Source organism: Talpa europaea, assembly GCF_964194135.1.
Source record: "Talpa europaea genome assembly, chromosome: 9".
NCBI lineage: Eukaryota > Metazoa > Chordata > Mammalia > Eulipotyphla > Talpidae > Talpa > Talpa europaea.
In genome coordinates this window covers 86,512,423-86,532,555 of record NC_140076.1, presented here as the reverse complement: position 1 = coordinate 86,532,555, position 20,133 = coordinate 86,512,423, and the positions used below count along the sequence as shown (strand labels likewise).

Sequence of the window (20,133 nt, the reverse complement as noted above, 5' to 3'; positions counted from 1 at the left end):
AAGAGCAAGGGCTATTCTAGGCATTTAAAGTATGGAGTTGGGGCAAAGGGCTTCAACAAGCTTCGAGAATAGATGGCGGTGCCAGCAGGCTGACCTAAGATGCCCTAATTGTCTTTGCCTCTCCTGCACGCTATCTCTTGCAATTTTAAAATGAATGTAGCCTTCTGGATTCATTATACATTCATAGCGGATTGATGGAATGTTTCCCTTCCCCCCAAGAGACTATTTTCAGGATCTAAATTTTTTTTTCATATTCTTGCCAAAGGCAATATGAGAAGCAAGACTAGTGTATGTGTGTGTGTTCTCTTTCCTGGGCTGACCTGTTTTGCACTACTGTTAATTTTCTAGGCCATAGTTTCAGCATCCTTCGTGACAGTTCTATCCCCTGCCCTGTGCAGCGGGTGAAAACATTGATTTTATAACCAGGTCACACAGGGAGGTTGTTTGAAGTAGAAGATAATTTTTTTATTTCTTTTCTTGATCAAGTTCTTGCCATGTTATCATGCCTCCACCAAACAATTGGATGATGATTTTATATCCAGCATTTTGATAACGAGTAACAACTGCTGTGAGAATACTCTAAGTCATCACAAGTAGCTCTAGCTGAGGCAAACAGCATTACTTAAATCACTGCTCAGAGCAGAAATATGGCATTTATGACACATTGCTGATATTTTTGCCTATTAAAAAAATAGTTTCTAGGGCTAATTAATTGCTGTAAAAGAAATAGCTTCCATACTTTAATTTCCAAATCATCATTATATTCACATTCGATTTCTTGTCAGATAAAACTATTTAGTGAAATTGACCTAAAAGATTTTTATGATTATTTTTGTAACTATATTTGGGATAACTTTGTGTTTTCATAACTTCTGATAGTCTTCAGAGTGTGGAATGATATTCTTCAAAGTCCAGATTCTTTGGTGGTTTCAAGTTCTTGATGTAAGGATATTTTGGGGAAAGTGCATTGTTTTATGACACTTATAAATTTTGTGCTGGAGACTGATTTTTTTTGTGGTAGAATTTGATCGGATTTTTAAATAATCATACTGGTTAAAATACTTGCACTGATGTGATTTCATATGAACTTTCCACAGTACTCTCAGATGGGTAAATAATGCCTATATATTTAAAGAATTGATGATGAAAGACATTAGCAGCACTGGGTTTTATGTAATTATAATTCTGACATGAATGTTTAATAATTAACATGATAATCCTTTAGACCCAGAGTTTAAGTTTTATAAAGGAACTTTTACATATCTCATTTTACTCCACAATTACACTTATGTATGAGGTAGAATTGTTAGGGTGGGGTGGGGGGCTTGAGCTTTATTGAAATATAACTGACATGTATAAGGACTTTGTGGTGTTTTGATGTATGTATGCATTGCTAAATAATCACCACAATAAGGTTAGTTAACATATCTATCACCTAAATAGTTTTTTTAACATAAATTTTATTTTTTAAAGATTTATTTATATATGCATACAAGAACTGGGGTACAGGCCAGAGGTGTGGGGGGTGAGAGGATTAATCAGGGACAGAGGGGTGATCAGAACAGGTGGACTGAGACTGACTGAAGTACTCTGCTGAGGGGAGCAGCAGGCAAGGCAGGAGAAGTCTGCTGTGCCATGTGGGTTGCTCCCTGCCCTGCCAGGGATCAAACCCCTTGCTGCAGTGGCTGTAGATAGCTTCATAGGCTGCGTCTTAACCCCTTGCTCCAGGGAGCCCCTTAACATAATGTTTAGATAACAGACTCATGAGTTTATTTTTGCTTGTGTTTTTAGTGTTTATATGGAAAAATATTAGCCTTTTCCCTTTGCTCTTTCTAGGAATTTTATGGTTTTCACTCTTTAAGTCTTTAATCTATTACAAGTTAATTTTTGTGAGTATGTAGCATATGGACCAAATTTAATTTTGGCTTGTGGATACCGAAGTTTTCCTAGCACCATTTAAGAGACTATCTTTCTCCACTGAGTATTCCTGACTCCCTCATCCACTCTTAGTTAACCATATATTTGAGAATTTCTGAACTCTCAATAATTTGTTCTATAAATCATGTTTGATTTTATGTCAGTACCATAATTTTTTTGATTATTATAGATTTGTAGTATAGTGTAAAATCAGAAAATATGATTCCTCCAGCTTTGTTATTCTTGTTCAAAATTGCTGTCTATTCAGTCTCTCTTGTGGCTCTGCACACATTTCAGGGTTTTTTCTTTATATTTCTGTAAAAAATGCCTTTTCAATTTTGATAAGGATTGCATTGAATCTATAAATGATTTGGAAAATATGGAAATTTCAATAATATCAATTCTGTTCTAGGAAATGGAATATCTATTTGTGTGTTCCTCAGCTATTTTCATCAAAGTCTTACAGTTTTCAGTGTACAGATCTTTCACCTGCTTGGTTAAATTTCTATCTAAGAATTTTATTATTTTTAGTACAATTATGAATGGTATTGTTTTCTTTATTTCATTCCAGAGAGTACATTGGCAGGGTATATAAATGCAACTGAATTTTGTATCTTGTGAGTTTATTGAATTTATTTATTATTTATAACAGTTTCTTGGCAGTTTTTAGGGTTTTCTCTATACAAGATCATGTCATCTACAAGCAAAGGAAATTTTACTCTTTCCTTTCTGATTTAGATGTCTTTTATTTCTGTCTTGTATGACTGCACTGGCTAGGACTTCGGTACTGTGTTGAATAGGAGGGTGAGTTTGGGTTTTATTGTTTTAGTTCTGATCTGAGAGGAAAATCTTTCAACCTTTCACCATTGAGTATGATGTTAGCCATTATGGCCTTAATTATGTTGAAGTACCTTCCTTCTATACCCAATTTGTTGCTTTTCTTTTTGATTAGCCTAGCTTGCGGTATGTCAGTTTTATCTTTAAAAAAAAAAAAAAAAAGAAATCCTTCCCTATATTCTTTTCTCTGATTTATTTCTGCTCTGATCTTTATAAACTTTGGATTTAGTTTGTACTTCTTTTTCTATTTCCTTTTGTTTAATGCTAGGTTTTTACTTTTTTTTTTTTTTGATATCTATGTCTGTCACTATAACTTTTCCTATTAACTGCTTTTGATGCATCCCATAAGTTTTGGCAACATGTTTCCATTTCACTTGCCTCAATATGTTAATTTCCCTTTTGTTTTCTTTCTTCTATTTGTTACTCAGAATTGTATTATTTTATTTTCATCTGAGAATTTTCCGACTTTACCCCAGTTGCTGATATCTAGTTTTATACCAGTGTGGTCATAAAATACACTTGATTTAATTTTGACCTTCTTGAATTTTTAGGGACTTGTTTTGTGGCATAATATATAACTAATCTACATGTGGCCAAGAAAAATGTGTGTTCTGTTACTGTTGGATGGAATGTTCTGTATAGGCCCATTTAGAGTGCTGTTCAGATCTGCTACTTCCTTACTGATTCTTTGTCTAGATGAGCTATCCATTGTTAGAAGTCCCTAACTACTATTATATTTATTGCTATTTAATTCTCTTCCTAGTTCTGGAATATACATTCCAGTGTTGAATGCAAACATATTTATTGACCTTCTTAGTCAATTTATCCCTTTATTGTTATATAATAACTATATTTGTCTCTGAGCATTTTTACCTTGAAGTCTACAGGGTAGATGTTATTTCTGTCTTTTCAGCTGGGGAAACAGATTCAAAAGGTAAAGTTATTACTAAGATTTGTAGCCACTGAGTGACACTGATTCGGTGCTCATGTCATAATTGAGGACTGACTTATATTGATAATGCTACTAATATCAGAAAGACTAGATTAACAGTAAAGATCCCTTTTTCAAAAAATTAGGATATTAGCCTGTCCTTGCAAAAAAAAAAAAAAAAAACCTGCAAGGGTTGGGGGAAGCTTGTGTGTTTTTAGTAAGGCAGCAATTCATTGTTATAGAGAATGAAATATGGTGTCACACTAAAAATATTCTAATATCTGGTCCCTATATTCCAAGTAGGTCATTAACTAAGTGTATTAAAATGAGTTTCTACTCCTCTACCTCAAACAACTAACTTTGAAGTTGATGCTTGACATTCTACCTTATTCATACATTCCTTCCTGGTAGGCAAACTCCAGTTGTGCAATTATTCTCATTCTCCTTCTCTCTCCATCATGTCACAATTCCCTTCCTCTCCTTCTCCTTTATCTTTGCTTCTTTCCTCCCTGCTACCCTGCTTTACTTCCTGGTGTTCCTCTCTCTCTCTCAATTGTAAATGATCCTAATAGTGGGTCGCTAAGCCATTATCATCTTGTCTCCCTAACAACAATTTTTATATTGTGTTGATTTCAAAGAGGATAATATAACTTGATTCTGGGCAGTTTGGAGTAGGAGAATATCAGAATCGAGCACAGTCTTCATTCATGAGTGCATTGATTCATTCAAGAATTTGCTCATTCTTTAAATATTTATTGAACTAATTATTTAACAGGTATTAAAATAATCTCGAGATATAATGGTGAATAGAAGTAGACAATATACTTGTCCTTTATTTTGATGAGGGAGATTGATATTATCTAAGTAAATGAATGATGTAATTATGTATTGGGAAAATGAATATAAAATTGTGTTAGTGAAAAGTACTTCCTAGATGAAACATTTAGTTCTTAAGATGTTAAAGAAAGAATAGAGCAAGTCTTGAAATAAAGTATTGAGGATTCTAGGTAGTCAGTATACACTATGCTTACTACATAGTTTTTCTTAAATTTAGGGAATGGAGAAGTTCTGTAAAATTAATGGGATTTGCTGAACCCAATGGACCAACTATTTTATGCAGACAATAACTAGGCCCTTAATTGCCAATAAAAAGTGGAAATATAGTCCCAAATATTTCAGTTCTTTTACTTACCACCCATTTCTCACCTTTTACTTACATGCTTCTGTTATCTGTGTGTTTGAAAGCAATTCATCACACTATGTCTACATTCACATCCATAACTTGTATGTATCTTGCCTCCAAACTTAGGTCAAGTTGGAAAAACGACAGTAGAATGTTCATTTGTATTTCCAGGGAAATATCTCCCTAAAACACTAAATGACAACAAAGTGATGTACTTGCCAATATGAACAAAGCTCTTTTGAGTGTTCTCACTACTTAGGAATATGATGAAGTATAATGTAGAGGTAGTGAATTGTCCCAGGTGTGGGCATGATGTGAAATGGAATGCTGCCAAGTGGAATTTCAGGACAAGTCAAAAAACTCCCCCTTAAAAAAAAAAATCTATATTAAGTTCAAATCACAATATGAGGATATAATATATAATTACACTACAGGTCATTTGGCTTGCTCTATCCAGAAACGAAAAGTGGTTTTTAAAATAAAGGGGGAAATGTGAAGGGATTACTATACCTTTGAATTGGGAATAGCTCTATTATTGAGCCAGAAATGCTTTCCAGTACCAATATCAGCTATATGGCCCGCCTTCCCTTTTCACAAAGGTAAGACTGTTTTAAAGTCTTCAACCACGTTCCAGACTCTCATGGATTAGGTAAAGTATTTGTCTAAATGGGGATATGGAATTCTCTCAACTAGACCCATTGACAGGCTGCTCATACTACTTAAGACAGAGGTTCCTATTTTCCACACTTGTTTGTGTATTTTGTCTCACCTGTGTATGGAGCAGCCTCTGTCTAGGAGACTAAGGTCAGTGCTCTTATTCTCAATTTTGGTTTCTCAGTCATTCTCAACATTAGTGTTCTGTACAGTGGATTAAAGGATTAGCCAACAGGCATCTTCACAGGGCTAGGTCAAGGATTTGCTGAGACACCCAGTAGGGTCTCTGCTCTTAGGGTCTCAACAACAAAAACCTACCATGACCCTTTGTGGAAGCAACAGAAATCTGTTCTTGCCCTGACTCTTGTAGGGTGGGGAAAATGCCTCCGTTTCCTCATCTGTAAAATAAGGGTAAGACTATTTACTGCATGAGTTTGTCATGAGGTTTAGATTAACTAATTCAGGTAAAGATTCTAGCACTTTTTCACAGTGTAGGTATCGAATAAACAGTGATTTTGATAATAATTATTGTTATAATAACTTTCATTTTTATTGTATATCTTAAAAGCCCCATAGTGCCACAGATTTGCCCTAAATATAAAAGAACTAATAAATCCAGTCAAGGAGAAACCAAATCACAGCATATCCTTCTCAGCTTTTGTAGATTTTGTTTCTGGCCCTGGCTGTTACATTCCAAATAAGTCTGTCAGTAGGGCTTTCCACGTCTTCATAGACTGCCTCAACCAGCTGTGCCTACAATATAAAATGCAAATTATTTTTTTACATCTGCCAAAGGATAAAAAATTAATTATAAAAACAATACAAAGAAGGAGATGTAAAGCTCTTTGACATCTCTGCTTAGATGAAGTGTAAAGGACATTCCATTTTTATACTAATCCATTTATGGTTTTGTTAACATTGAAACCAACTGAAGATGATAATGATCACCAGCCAGCCATCTAAAGCCCCTATATTCAGGGTAGTGGGAGGTCCTTGTGAGTGTGTGAGAATGGAAGCACACGTCTTCCTAGAGACATTCAGCTCACTTTAGGAAAGCAGAAGACAGAAGAGTGCTTGTCATCTGATTGGATTCCAATTTAGATGTCATATGCAAACAACTTTCTATTAGATGATCATGGAACTAAGGTGCTGTTTCTTTTCCACAATTTCATTCTTAATAGTGCTTGTACATAAGTCAGTGTAGATGGATACATTGAATCAGATTGAAATTTTTAATCCAAGTTTACTATGGCACAGGGTTAATATTTTGGGCCCAGGTTGTGCTATGTACTTGCTAATACTTCAGTAGATGTACAGATAGTATTTTTAAGAACATTGAGTGCAGTGCGTTCCTCCACTCCTAAGGTGAAAGTGGTAGCTGCCTCAGAGTATGTCAGTAGATTTCACAATGTCTGTGCTAGAGGAAGTTGTGGTCAGGCAGGGTCTATGCTGGTATGGTATAGTAAATGGGAGAACTCTCCGTGAACACAGGTGGCTGACAGGACTGAATGCCTCAAACTTAGTGAACCAGTCACTTAGCTTCTCCTGACTGTAGTTCCCCATCTGTGTGATATTGTGATACCTAATTGGTAATGAGTTAAGACAGTGCTTTGCAGTGCTCTGTACTGATATTTCCATAAGTAGCAGCTGCTTTACTTATGCAGCTATACTTGAGTATGGTGGTCAGTAAGATCACAGAATTTTAAGAAGGATTTAGGAATCAGAAAGCCAAAATGTGAATAATACATAAGTCATGGAGTATGAAGAACCCACAGGAAAAAAAAATGAGTGGGAGGAAGGAGGGCATTTACACTGAGAAAGGGAACTTAGGGAAGGAGGGGAGCAGTATTTGAATCAGATACTATTTTCAGGTAACCACAAAATTTCCTCTTGAAAGATCAGAGCTGTCTACCCTAATGGCAAAACTAGACTAATTGTAAAGGATGTCAAAAGTCAATTTGGGGCGGAATGATTTCTGGGGTTTTGGGTTTGTTTTTTTTAAATAAATGTTCATAGCACAGCTGGTGGAAATCTGGTAAGTTGTTGATATCATAACACTATTTTCTGGGAAAGAAAGAATTCTTACATTGGGCAATAAAGGAATTGTTTGATTTTTAAGATCTCTGGGTAAATAGTTACTTGGCACCGGCAAAAATATGTGGGGCCTTAGGTAAAGGACAATTAGGTGAGCCCTGGGTTATATGAGGATGCAGGTCCCATAGGTGTTTACTTCTGGGAGCAATTCTTTTAGGAAGTGATGGAAGTCATTTTCCTGCTAAGATCTGAAGTAGAACCTTGTGTATGGTTATTTAACTAGCCATCTCTATTTTTCTCAGATTTTCCTCACAGGAATCATTTTACAGTTGTCTCTATGAGGAGCAAGGCAAAGACCCCCACATTTTCCTGTTGTTCTAAATAACCTAGCACTCCCTTCAGGGTATTTGAGCTCCTTAAGACTTTAAGGATCGTAGCAAGTTGAGAGAATTTGCAGGTACAAGCATGCATGCTTATAGGGATGGTGATGTTAGATAATGGACCTATCATGTATTTTAAGTGATCCTTGAATTATTTCAAATTATAAAAATACTCCTGTAACATTCTAGTGAGACTTACTTATAATTATTTATCAAGAATCAAGTAAAAAAAGATTGAAAATGTTCCATGGTATCACTGCATAAAAATTTAGTATGTTTTGCTCTCCTAGTTCCACATTTTCTTGAATTGTATCTAGCATTATTGGAAGGTGGGCAGGAGGTTGTCTGAGGGTACTGTGTTGGAATTACAACTTCCTCTAACAATTGTTAGTCCCTGGTGACAAGTGGCAGGCGTTGTATTCAGAACTTCTGGCACTTCATGCAGATGTATTTGTGACCTTCATGCATACCTGGACATGAAGACTTCTGCCCTTGCAGTTCTCCCTTCTTTACAAAGTAGACTTAGATAAAAGGGCTCATCTTCATATTAGTATGAAAATAGTGAATGCTGAAGGCTTTTTCCCCTGAATAAAAAAAAAAAAAAACTTTTATTTTTATATATATTTTCGTGTTCTCTATATAGAGTCTCTACTCCTTCAATCTCCCACTAGAAACATCTTGGATCTTCTACATCTACCTAACTTGCCTTTGAATTAATGTTTGTAGATTTCTGTCGTCTGGAATAGGTCTATTTAATCAGTCATTTGAGCTCTGTAGGTGATGACAAGGAGAAGTCAAAGTTGAGAAGGAGCCCTCTAGGGCATTCTCATACTGATTGGGCAGAAAAATGTCCAAGGAGGACTGGCTGACACAGATTCCAGCCCCCAAGGGATCTGAGTTAGTGGTACCAGTGTGGTGCCTGAGAATCTGCATTTCTCACATTCTCTGGTTATGCTGATACCACAGGTGCAGGGATCCCACCCTGAAGGTCACTGTCTAGGACTTTAGTGGGGGAGACAAAGGGCTCTCTTTACACTTCCCCATGCAAAACTGGTTTCTTTGGTTTTCTTTAACTGCATATCCTCATCTACATTCTAACTTCTGTACCTTTTTCCAACTATACAGGCCCATGGGTACCTTTTTCAGAGTGCAGGCCCAGTTTTAGTATCATTATGCATTTTCACTCTTCCTTTCTTTTACAGTTATTTCTGTGAGTTTTGAGTTGGACAAGGAAGTTAAATTGGAGCTCTCCTTTTTCATGCACATAGTAGTCATCTTTTAACAGTATATGTAATTTCAACCTTCTTAAAAAATTCAGAGTGCATGTCCAATATCTAATTTATTTAACCTATAATACTATAGGGCATTCTTCTACTGTGTTGCTGTTTTAAATAATGTTATAATATTTTACGATTGAAGCTATGTTATTAATCATGATTATTTTTATTTATATATACACACGTGAATACTTATGGTTCTTCTGTCCTGTTTAATATATAATGTTAAATTTTAATTCATTAAAATTAAGCTAAAACTTCAGTTCCTAGCAATCAATTGGCTTATTTCAAGTGCTCAGTAGCCACATGGAACAAGTTTCAGACAATACATTGTGCATTGCAAATATATAGAACATTTCCATCATTTTAGAATAAGTCCAACTGACACCAGTATAGAAGACAAATTCATAGAACAGCTACAACTCAGAAAATATGAAATTGAGTGTCTTGTATGGTTTTATAGTAAATGTACCCATTTAAACATCTAGGATGAGCGTTTTCTTCACACTTGGTTCACATCTATGGTGGCATCCTGTGCAACTTGCATTTATTCTAATGAAAAATGAATAAAGGGAAAATGGATTTAAATACTTAAGGAGGACTAGAATTACTGTGCATGATAGGTCAGCCTTGAGCCAATTGGAAAACAATACAAGTCACCTGTTTTATAAGATACCTATTTTATCAGATCTGGCAAATAACAAGTAATAAGAATAATAAAATTCTACTTTGAATGCACTCATCTCTTAGTTAATATTTCCTGATTTCAGAAATACCGAAATGTAAAAGAAAACTTAAGTGTGTTACAATTGAAGTATAGTTCTATTCTTACTTTTAAAGGAAACCATTCTTTTATTATTCTTAAGAGGGCAAGTCAAAAAGAAGCACAAGTCATAGTATTATCAAATTAATATCTCCCAGGCTCACAGGTGGAAATCTGCCTGCTTGGTTCATTTCCCTGAAGGTTCCATTAGGCTGTTTGTGACACAGTGTGAAGATGAAGCGGCTTATGAAATATATGTGGACCACAGTAACTGCTAGCTCCAAGGGTAGAGTGTGAGTAGACTATATTATCTCAGCTGTGAATCAACAGATACCTTTGACACCTGGATTTTTAGGTAAAGAGAATTTAGGGAGAAACCTTTTTTTTTAAAGATTTATTTATTTTTTACAAGTGCTGGGGTACAGTCAGAAGCAGGGGAGGGTGAGAGAATTCACCAGAGCCAGAGCGGAGAGCAGAACAGGCAGACCAACGAAATACATTGCTGAGGGGAGCAGCGGGTGGCAGGAGAGGTCTGTGCGCCATGTGGGACCCTCGCCCGGTGGCTGGGATCGAACCAGAGCTGCAGAGGCTGCAGGCAGCTTCCCAACCCAGCACTCAACCGCTGCACCACTGGGGAGGCCCTGGGGAGAAACCTTTTAGCAGATGACACAGCCCCTTATTAAATTTTTGCCCTCTTGACAAGGAAAGGACATTGGTGTAAATGTTGTACAAACCCTGGGTAAATTGAATGCACTGGCTTCCATCTTTCACCTTCGTGACCGAGCTTACTTGGTAATGAAATGATCCCAGAACCCAGGAGTTGCTCACCCTTTGACCAGAGTGTCAGCACTGCCCTGAAGCTCAAGATGGTGTTGGCACAGGGATCAGCATGAATTCAGAGAAGAGCAAGGACAGGAGCCCTGATGGCCCACATGGGTTTTTAGAGGTGAAGCATTTTCTTACAGACTGAATAAGGGACTGAGTCCCTGGGAACACTGAGTATGGATGTGGCTCTGTTCAGAACCCTGCTTCATATTGTTTTGAAGGTTTGAGGGTGAGGGCCTCTTCTTTTAAATTTCTAGAACAATTTTTTTTTTCCTCTGGCTTGGAAATTACCCACCAGAGCTACAAATACAGCTTATGCACTCACTGTACATTATAAATTTTTCCATGGCAAATCTCATGAGCGGAGGGCAGTGGGTGTATAAACTTGTTTACTTAATTTTCCTTTAGGCTCAGGCCCAGGAAGCGTGCCAGCAATGCCATCATCCTGCAAGCACCGTCTCCTCTTGGCTGGGCTTCATGTTATACTCGATCCTAATTAAGTGAAAATTCCACACTGGTGGCTTTCTTAGCATTTTCAGTGAAGGCTGAAGAGCACTCGGTGAAACCTGATATGAACATCATAAGCCAGAGGCATAAATACACCCACATACCTTCCCCACAGCTTTTCTAGAAGACTCTTCTTGTTTGTGTTGGATACTTGCAGCCCAGTGAGTTGCAACCCAGGCAGGCTTTTCTCCCTGTTACCATTTAAAGATGTGTTCCTTTCAGTAAACTTTCAAAACTGCTGATTTGTTATTGCTAGTCAATATCCCTTTCTTGTGATGGCCTCCAGAGCCCACCATCTTTTCTGCCCCACCTCCCCTGCAGCTGGAGAAATGAGTGGAATACTTGTGAGCATTGAGTAAAGGTTTACGCTGTGCTGATGTCCTGCTGGTATCATAGATACGAGCTCACTTCAGCCTTCCAGATGGCACCTACTCACCCTATTTCCTCTCTAAAAATGAGGACCTGGTGCCTAAGAGAAGTTATGCAACTTACACAAGGTCATGCAGGCTACTAAGTAGATGTCTAGGGGAAGAAAATAAAATACCATGTGGCTACTTAAATTGGAAGGAGGCTGAGTTGGATAACAAAATTCTTGGGAGGACTGAAGAAACAGACTCTAAGCTATGCTTTTAGCTAGGATCCCCCAAAGCACAGCCTTGCCCTGTGCTGGCAGGCTGTTTCTGCTCCTACCAGGGGTATTGTGAGTGCTGCTGAAAAAAGTGAACACCTGCTAGACCCAAAACATACCATTCCTTGGAATCTGTGCTGAAAAAATTGATGTTTCACTTCATACCTTTCTTTCCACCTCATTCCATTCTGGATTCAGATCTCCAGCAAGTTCATCTGATTGGCATGGATCCCATTTGGGACCATAGATACAAGTGAGCCTGGGAACCGTAGAAATCAGTACTCAGAATTAAACAGAAAAATCAAGCTGAGATTTGAACCCAGATCCAGATAGATAGATAGATAGATAGATAGATAGATAGATAGATAGATAGATAGAATTTATTGAGCACTAACTTAGTGTAAGTGTCTTACATTCATTGTCTCATTTCGTTATACCTATAATAAAGAAATAAGAGATTACATAAGGGTCACATCATGAGGCATGGAGTTAGGGCTGAATCCCAGACAGTCCATCCCTAGAGATCTCCCTCTCAGCCAGCATACTACTGAGCTACAGCTGCTTTCAAATCAAATCATGACTACTAATAGTGGAACTGGAGTTAAACTGCTCAGCTATGTTAACTTAGGACATTGCTCCTGTCCCTTCAGGCCTTATAATTCAGGGAATACTTCTTCTCTGTTGGTATGTGGACCTTGGCATCTTCATATTCATAAATGTGTCAAGAATCTTGTAAGTCATTGCTGGTCACTTTGTTTCTCTATTTTTTTTTGATAAACAGGAAACTTTTTAAAAGATTTATTTATCCCTAAAAACCACTCTTATTGTTAGATTAATTGATTTCAAATGTCCCATTTTTCCACCTTTAAAAATAAATATTTATTATGGATATGTATTCTAAAGCATTTTGTTTGTACTCAAACCTTTGACATAAAGTACTACTTAAGTCAAAATGTAATCAAATTTACTGGCAAATGGTAAGGGTGGGTAGACAGAATGGGCAAAATACATTAAGGATGAGCTCGCCTTGAGTTGAATAATTGTGGCTGATCTGAATTATAATTATATCAGGATCATTTAGTATATGTGCAAAAGACAGTATTATAAATTACTTGTATGTGCAAAATAGTTGTTACTTCAGTATGTTATTCCAGTTGCTTCTCTTCTTAGTGCTTTTAGTAAATAAAGGTCATGCTAACTGACGACAATTTTCTGGTTGAGAAGACACATTAGCAAAACATTCCTTAAAGTGTAAGAAAGAGATGCTTTTAAGGTTTGAAGAAGTATATTCCAATTAACACTAGTACTAGCTACCACTTGGAGTGTCATTTTGTCATTTTGTGCTGGATATTTTAATGAAGTCCTTCATGGTCTTAATTGGTTTCCTTGGTCTCCTTGGTTAGGCACAATGTCAACTCTATTTTACAGAAGGGGAAATTTGCATGGAATAGTAAAGCATCTTCTTTGGGGAACTTGTGAAAGTCCAGAAAAAAATGCCCAAGTAAAGATTCTCATCTTGGATCCCTTCTTCATGCATTCCATAGCCAAAACAAAAAGAGAAAATTATCAGGGATTTTTTTTTTTTTTTTGGTATGGGAATTTCAGACACTAGCTGGTTTTATATCATACTGTGCTTCAGGAATTGTTCTCAGATATTTTTTGTTTGCTTTATGAGGTATAGATGGGTAATCAAAAAGCTTAAAATACCAGAAATTAGGTCTAGAAAAGAAACATGTGGACAAGCCTTGGAAGGAAGCCAAGGACCACGTGCCTCTCCCATGTCTCCACGTGTGTCTCTTCTACTTGTCTTCTTCAACTCACCAGTGCCAGGCCAAAGCTGAGAGGAAAGCATGCCCTTTTTCTCCCCCTCTCTCCCCCTGAGCCCATCTGCCTTCCTTGTTGTATAGCTTCACCTAGCCACTCAGTTACACCTGTCCTTAGATGGAGTCAGGAACATTGTACCTGTCCTAACACTAAGAAGGTAACATGAACTAAAACTCAGTCTCTTCTTGGAGATCATGAATGAGCCATCAGTGAATGCTGAGCTTCTTGGTTTGACGATCCATTCTCTATTGTTTCTTGCCATTTAGACTCTGGAATACAAAATTTCCCATAATGTCTTGTTGGTACCTGTGGCCAAGTTCTGTGGGTCAGTCCCTGTTTTAGCTTTCTAATTGGAAAAATAATGAAGCATGGTTACTTCTATCTTGCATATGCAAAGAGAAAGAACAAGATATTTCTTTTTTTTTAAGATTTATTTATTCATACAAGAACTGGGATACAGGCCAGAGGTGCAGGGGGTGAGTGGATTCACCAGAGACAGAGTAGGGAGCAGAACAGGCAGATCGATGGAAATACACTGCTGAGGGGAGCAGTGGGCGAGACAGGAGAGGTCTGCTGCACCATGTGGTCTGCATAACCATCCCTGGCTGGGGATCGAACTTATGCTACAGAGGCTGTGAATAGCTTCACAGTGCTGTGCTTAACCCCTTCCACCACCAGGGAGGACCAAACAAGATATTTTTTAATGTGTTGCCCCAATTTCTCTCTGAGCATGATTCCCAATGTCAGTGGTATATGTTTTTGTTGGCTGTTAAATTCTCTCTGTCATATGAGAATTCAGAGTTTATATTTAGAGTAGAATAAAGTCTTTGCCTACTCTGTGAAACTATTTCACATTGAACTTACTTTTACTCCTGCCATTCCACTTGGGAGAATATCTCTGTGATTAGAGAAACTACATAAAAGTTGTTTCACAAAATGCATAACCTATTAATGCCCATCTAATATCACAGGTTTATTTAAAAACCTGCCTTGTTAAATTAACCCACCATTTTCAGGAAAAAAAAATTAAAAAGAGGGCATAGTTTGCCATTTTATAACATATGCTCTTGCTTGACAAAGTTGGTTGAAGCAAACCTGTCAAATGCCAAAGTGTAGAGTATTAAAATTTCAACAAAATGTCAAGGAAAATGGGAAAACTGGTGAATTTAGGGAAATCTGTCATGAAGATTGCATTACATGTTTCTTTCTGCCTAAATTTGGGTGACATATGGAAGTTTAAAAATATAACCTAATGATGTGTCTTAATGGTAAGAAGTTTATATAACCTAATTGCCATGAAACTGTCATTGCTGGTTAATTTATTAGAGTAATAAAAAGATATTGTGCTCTTACACCTTAGCTTGAATAAATCCTGTCCAACTATGCTGGCGGCCCTTGAACCATTTATTTTCTATTTTTGACACTTGAAGCCTGAAAAGATGCACATGTTAAATGTGGGAATAATATCTCTGATCATTTCCCTCAGATGCAAGAACATAGGTGAGGTCCAGACAGAGCAGAGAACCTTCTGTGATGGGTTAAGTCTTGAGGTAAAGGTTTGGGACAAAGGAAAGAGAGACCAAGAAAAAGGCCTGACCATTTCTGGGAAGTATTGACTCTCTCAGATTCCACTCCAACCTTTTTTTTAGGGTTGTTTTTTGTGTTTTTTTGTTTGTTTTTTTTTTTTAATTTTGAAATAGCTTTAGGTTTATAGAAGTGTTGCAAAGATAGTGCAGGGTTCCTGAGGTTTGTCTCCCAGTTTCTCTTAATGTGAAGTGTATTCATAACCATGGAGCAGTTATCAAAACTAAGCAGCTAACATTGCTAAAGTCCCATTGACTATGCCAAACTTTGTTGAGATTGTTGTTCCTCTGGCCTTTTCCGGTGTGAGGATCCCACCTGAACTTTGTTCTTACTTGTCTTGCTAGACTACTGTCAAGTGACAGCTTCTCAAACTTTCTGTGTCGTGACCTTGACACATTGGAAGGTTCAGGGTGTTCCTCAACACATGTGTGATTGACACTGTCTCATGATTATGCTGATCCACCCAAATGCTTAATTTACTTGCTTAGGAAAGTACGTAAGAGGGCCTTCCCTGGTGGTGCAGCGGCTGAGCGCTGGGCTGCAAAGCTGCCCACAGCCTCTGCAGCACCAGTTCGATCCCTGGCCACAGGCGAGGGTCCCACATGGCGCAACAGACCTCTCCTGCCACGCCCGCTGCTCTCCTCAGCACTGTATTTCGTCAGTCCCGCAATTCTGACTATACCCTGTGCTTGTATAAATAAATAAATAAATCTTTAAAAAAAAAAAAAAAAAACTGGCTTGAAGACTGCTGGCTCTTTAAAAAAAAAGTACGTAAGATCCAGCAAAGCTGACAAGATGGGGTGATATGTGTCAGGCACTGTGTTTTATATGTGTTACCTAATTTGAATGTCAAGAAAGATCATTGTTCATTTTTAAACAATATTTGCTTCCCCCCACCCCCTCAAGTGTAGTCCCCATAGAATTTCCTTCACCAATGCACCTGTGTACCATCACCATAGTCCCTGTGCTCCTCCCTCCTCCCTCTGATCCCTCTTCCTCCTCCTTCCCTGCAGAATGTCTCCGGTTTATAATTGTCTGTTTTTGTTTTGTTGTGTTTTGTATTGTATTATTTTTTTCAAGAAACTCTTAATTACTTAGTGTCATTATTACTATACTAAAAGAGTTACCATTATTGTTATCAAGATCGTCATCAACACTATTGTCATTACCCTTGTTATGAATTTGAAGAAATTTAACTCAGAAAAATACTTAGTAACATTCCTGGTAGCACAGCACAATATTGGAATGCAAACTTAGACTTACAGTTTTCTGACTGTAGCAGTCCATACTATTTATTCATTAAAAAATAAAAATATAGGCACTCTGCAATTTCTTCTTCTCTAAGTCCACATAAATATTATAATCAAGATGTATACTGTAAGTTTTTAATTGAGTTATCCCAGATACTGATATTATTTGATAAAAACTTTTATGAAAAGGTTATTTTCATTGGATGTTGGTAAAAACATACTCTAAAACAACCCATTAATCCACCCCACCCAGCACCTCCTTTCACCATCTCCTGTACCTTCTTTTCCTTTTTTCAATCCTCACCTCTCTTCCTCCCTCCCTCCATCTGCCTTTCCTCCTCTATATACACACATTGTATGTAATGTCATATGTTGTAATGTGTATATCCAGCAACCTATAATCTATCTGAAATCTGTCACAGCCTATCTACCTACCTATCTATGTATTTATATGAAAATGTAATAAATAGTGAATATTAAATATATGAGGAACATTTTCAAAACAAATCTCATTAATTGGTGAAATTATGCTTCAATATCAAGAGAATATTAGTCAACACCCATTTTATTTCACACTTTTAATATGAGTCAGTATAAGAAGGACTTTCAGGAGTATATTTTAGATGCTTAATTACCTATAGTTTTCATATCATGCATCCTAAATTGAAAGATGTAGATAATTACAAACTATTCAAACTGTGACTTCTAATGGTTCAAGCATTAACTTGGACACATCAAATTCTGCTATGTTCCCATAATCTGTCACTGTTAGAAAGTGCATGAATTGAGAGATACATATTGTCTCAATCAAAAATTCACTTTTACAGATAAGTAGTCAATATTTTCAAGGTCATTAATCTAGTTAATGACAGAATCAGAGCTAGAGCATCTGTATTATATATCTTTTCCTCCTTGACTTTCTGTGATCCTGAAAAAAATTTAGGAACTGATGAAAATAAAGCTTTCTAATTATATTTATTTTGCACATATTTTTATAAGGGAAAATTATCTAAGTCGTATAATACATAATGTGAATATTACATTGTGATTTTATTTCCTTACAAAAGTAAAGCAAAGCAATATTTATGTCTTTGGATTATAGTAATTAATCAGTGTGTTGGTACTGAAGACCAAAGGGAATTTAAGTATGGCTAAAGAATTGGAAATACTTTACAATTTTATTCACTATTTAATTGACCATAAAAATATTTTTCAAAAATCTAAATGTCATCTGATTTTATGGAGGATGTTGCACGATATGAGAATGACTAAATGCATAATGGGCTCTATATATCATCTTTCTTCTAGAGTTAATTAAGAGTGTAATTTATTTCCATTAGGCAAGTTTCATGCCAACAAAAATGTGGTTTGTATAATAAACAGTCAGCATCACAAGTAGATTATACCTCTCAGTTTTAAATATGTAGAAAGGGCCTCCCCGGTGGCGCAGCGGTTGAGCGCTGGGTTGCGAAGCTGCCCGCGGCCTCTGCTGCGCCGGTTCGATCCCCGGCTGCTCCCCGGCCACCGGAGGAGGATCCCACATGGTGCGCAGACCTCTCCTGCCACCCGCTGCTCCCCTCAGCAGTGTACTTCAGTCCTTCTGCCTGCTCTGCTCCCCACTCTGGCTCTGGTGAATTCTCTCACCCTCCCGCGCTTCTGACTGTACCCAGTGCATGTATAAACAAAACAAACAAACAAATATAATAAATAAATAAACATGCCTCTAAAAAAAAAAAAAAAGGCTTTAAAAAAATAAATAAATAAATAAATATGTAGAAAGGCTATAAATAATAAGTGTGTGGAATGATGCATCTTTAAATATATCATTTTAAATGAATCAATAGATTCATCTTTTAAATGAATTTTGCTAAGATTACTAATTTTTAATAATCTGTTGACATCTTTGATGAATGATGTTTTGAAAATCTTTTTTTTTAAAGATTTATTTATTTATTTACACAAGCACTGGGTACAGTCAGAGGCACGGAAGAGTGAGAGAATTCACCAGAGCCAGAGCGGAGAGTAGAACAGGCAGACTGATGAAATACACTGCTGAGGGGAGCAGCGGGCGGCAGGGGAGGTCTGTGCGCCATGTGGGACCCTCCTCTGGTGGCCGGGGATCGAACTGGTGCTGCAGAGGCTGCGGGCAGCTTCACAACCCAGCGCTCAACCGCTGCGCCACTGGGGAGGCCCTTGAAAATCTTTTTTACTGAATTTTTCTGAAATAATTTTCACAAGTTGAAAACAACTCTATATGACATCTATTGATACTTTGTGCATTTTATAAATCATCTTCAAGGAATATGTATTAAAACAGAATTTTACACCATCTCATATCCTCTGAGAATCCTCCTCTTAGAACTAGAGGCAGCGTGTTTGCTGCTAGTGGACTAATAACAACTTTAAATTGAATGATACATATTCTTAGTTTGTGATCCCAAATTACAATTTTGTTTTTCTTTTTTAAAAAAATAATGAACATTGCTTTATAACGATATGTCAACTTTAGGAGTATGTCCTTGAGAATCAACATAAATATGGTAACATTAAATTCACCACTAAATGTCCTTTCCTACCCTTCACCATAAAATTGAATCGTTTTACTTAAGAGCCTTCTGGTAACCACCCAATGATCCTATAGTCCAAGAATTATTTTTGTTTAATTTAGCCCATTCATTTGTTTGTTTATATTGCACATATGAGTAAAATCACAGAGTGTTTGTCTATCGGTGTTGTTTCAAATGCCTGGATTTCATCATATTTATCACTGATAATACTCCATGGTATGTGTGTATGTGTGTGTGTGTGTGTGTGTGTATACACACTAAATCTTCTTTATCCATGTGTCTGTCAGTGAGCATTTAGGTTATACACTCTTAACTATTTTAAATAATAGCTATTATAAATGACATTGCAGTAAACATGGGTACATGTATATATCTTTTCAAATTAGTGTCTTTGTCATTTTTGGGTAAATGCCCAGAAGTGGGATAACTGGACTGTTTGGAATTTCTAGTTACTATTTTTTGAGGAATTTCCATACTACTTTCCATAATAATTTCACCAGTTTTCATTCCCTTCTCTCTGCAACCTTCCCAATGCTTGTTGGTTCTGTTTTTGTGGATTACAAGCATTCTCACAGGTGTGAGGTGATAACTTACTGAGTTTTTGATTTGTGTTTCCCTAATAATGATGTTGAACATCTTTTCATGTGTCTGTTGGTGATTTGTCTATCTTCTTTGACATACAGATGCCATACTTTCTGGAAAAATGTCTATTCAAATCCTCTGCCCATTTTTTAATTGTTGAATTCTGTGAATTCTTTTTATATTTTGAATATTAGCCCCATGTCAAACATAAGATGGGCAAACAGCTTGTCCCATACAGTAGGACATATTTACATTTTGATGTTTCCTTCACTGTGCAAAAGCTTTTTGCTAGATGCACTTCCATGTATTTATTTTTGTTTTTGTGTCCTTTGCTGTAGGGGTAGTGTCTCCAGACACATCTGTAAGGCTGATGTCATGGAGCACATCACC

The 20,133-nt window shown here is 36.9% G+C and overlaps 1 protein-coding gene across 2 annotated transcripts in view; it reads left to right on the top strand.

Moving 5' to 3' along the window:
- Window positions 1-20,133, top strand: part of GABRB2 (gamma-aminobutyric acid type A receptor subunit beta2) — a gene marked incomplete at both ends in the record, with an annotated part of 238,879 nt that overhangs the window by 119,558 nt on the left and 99,188 nt on the right. The window lies entirely within an intron of this gene.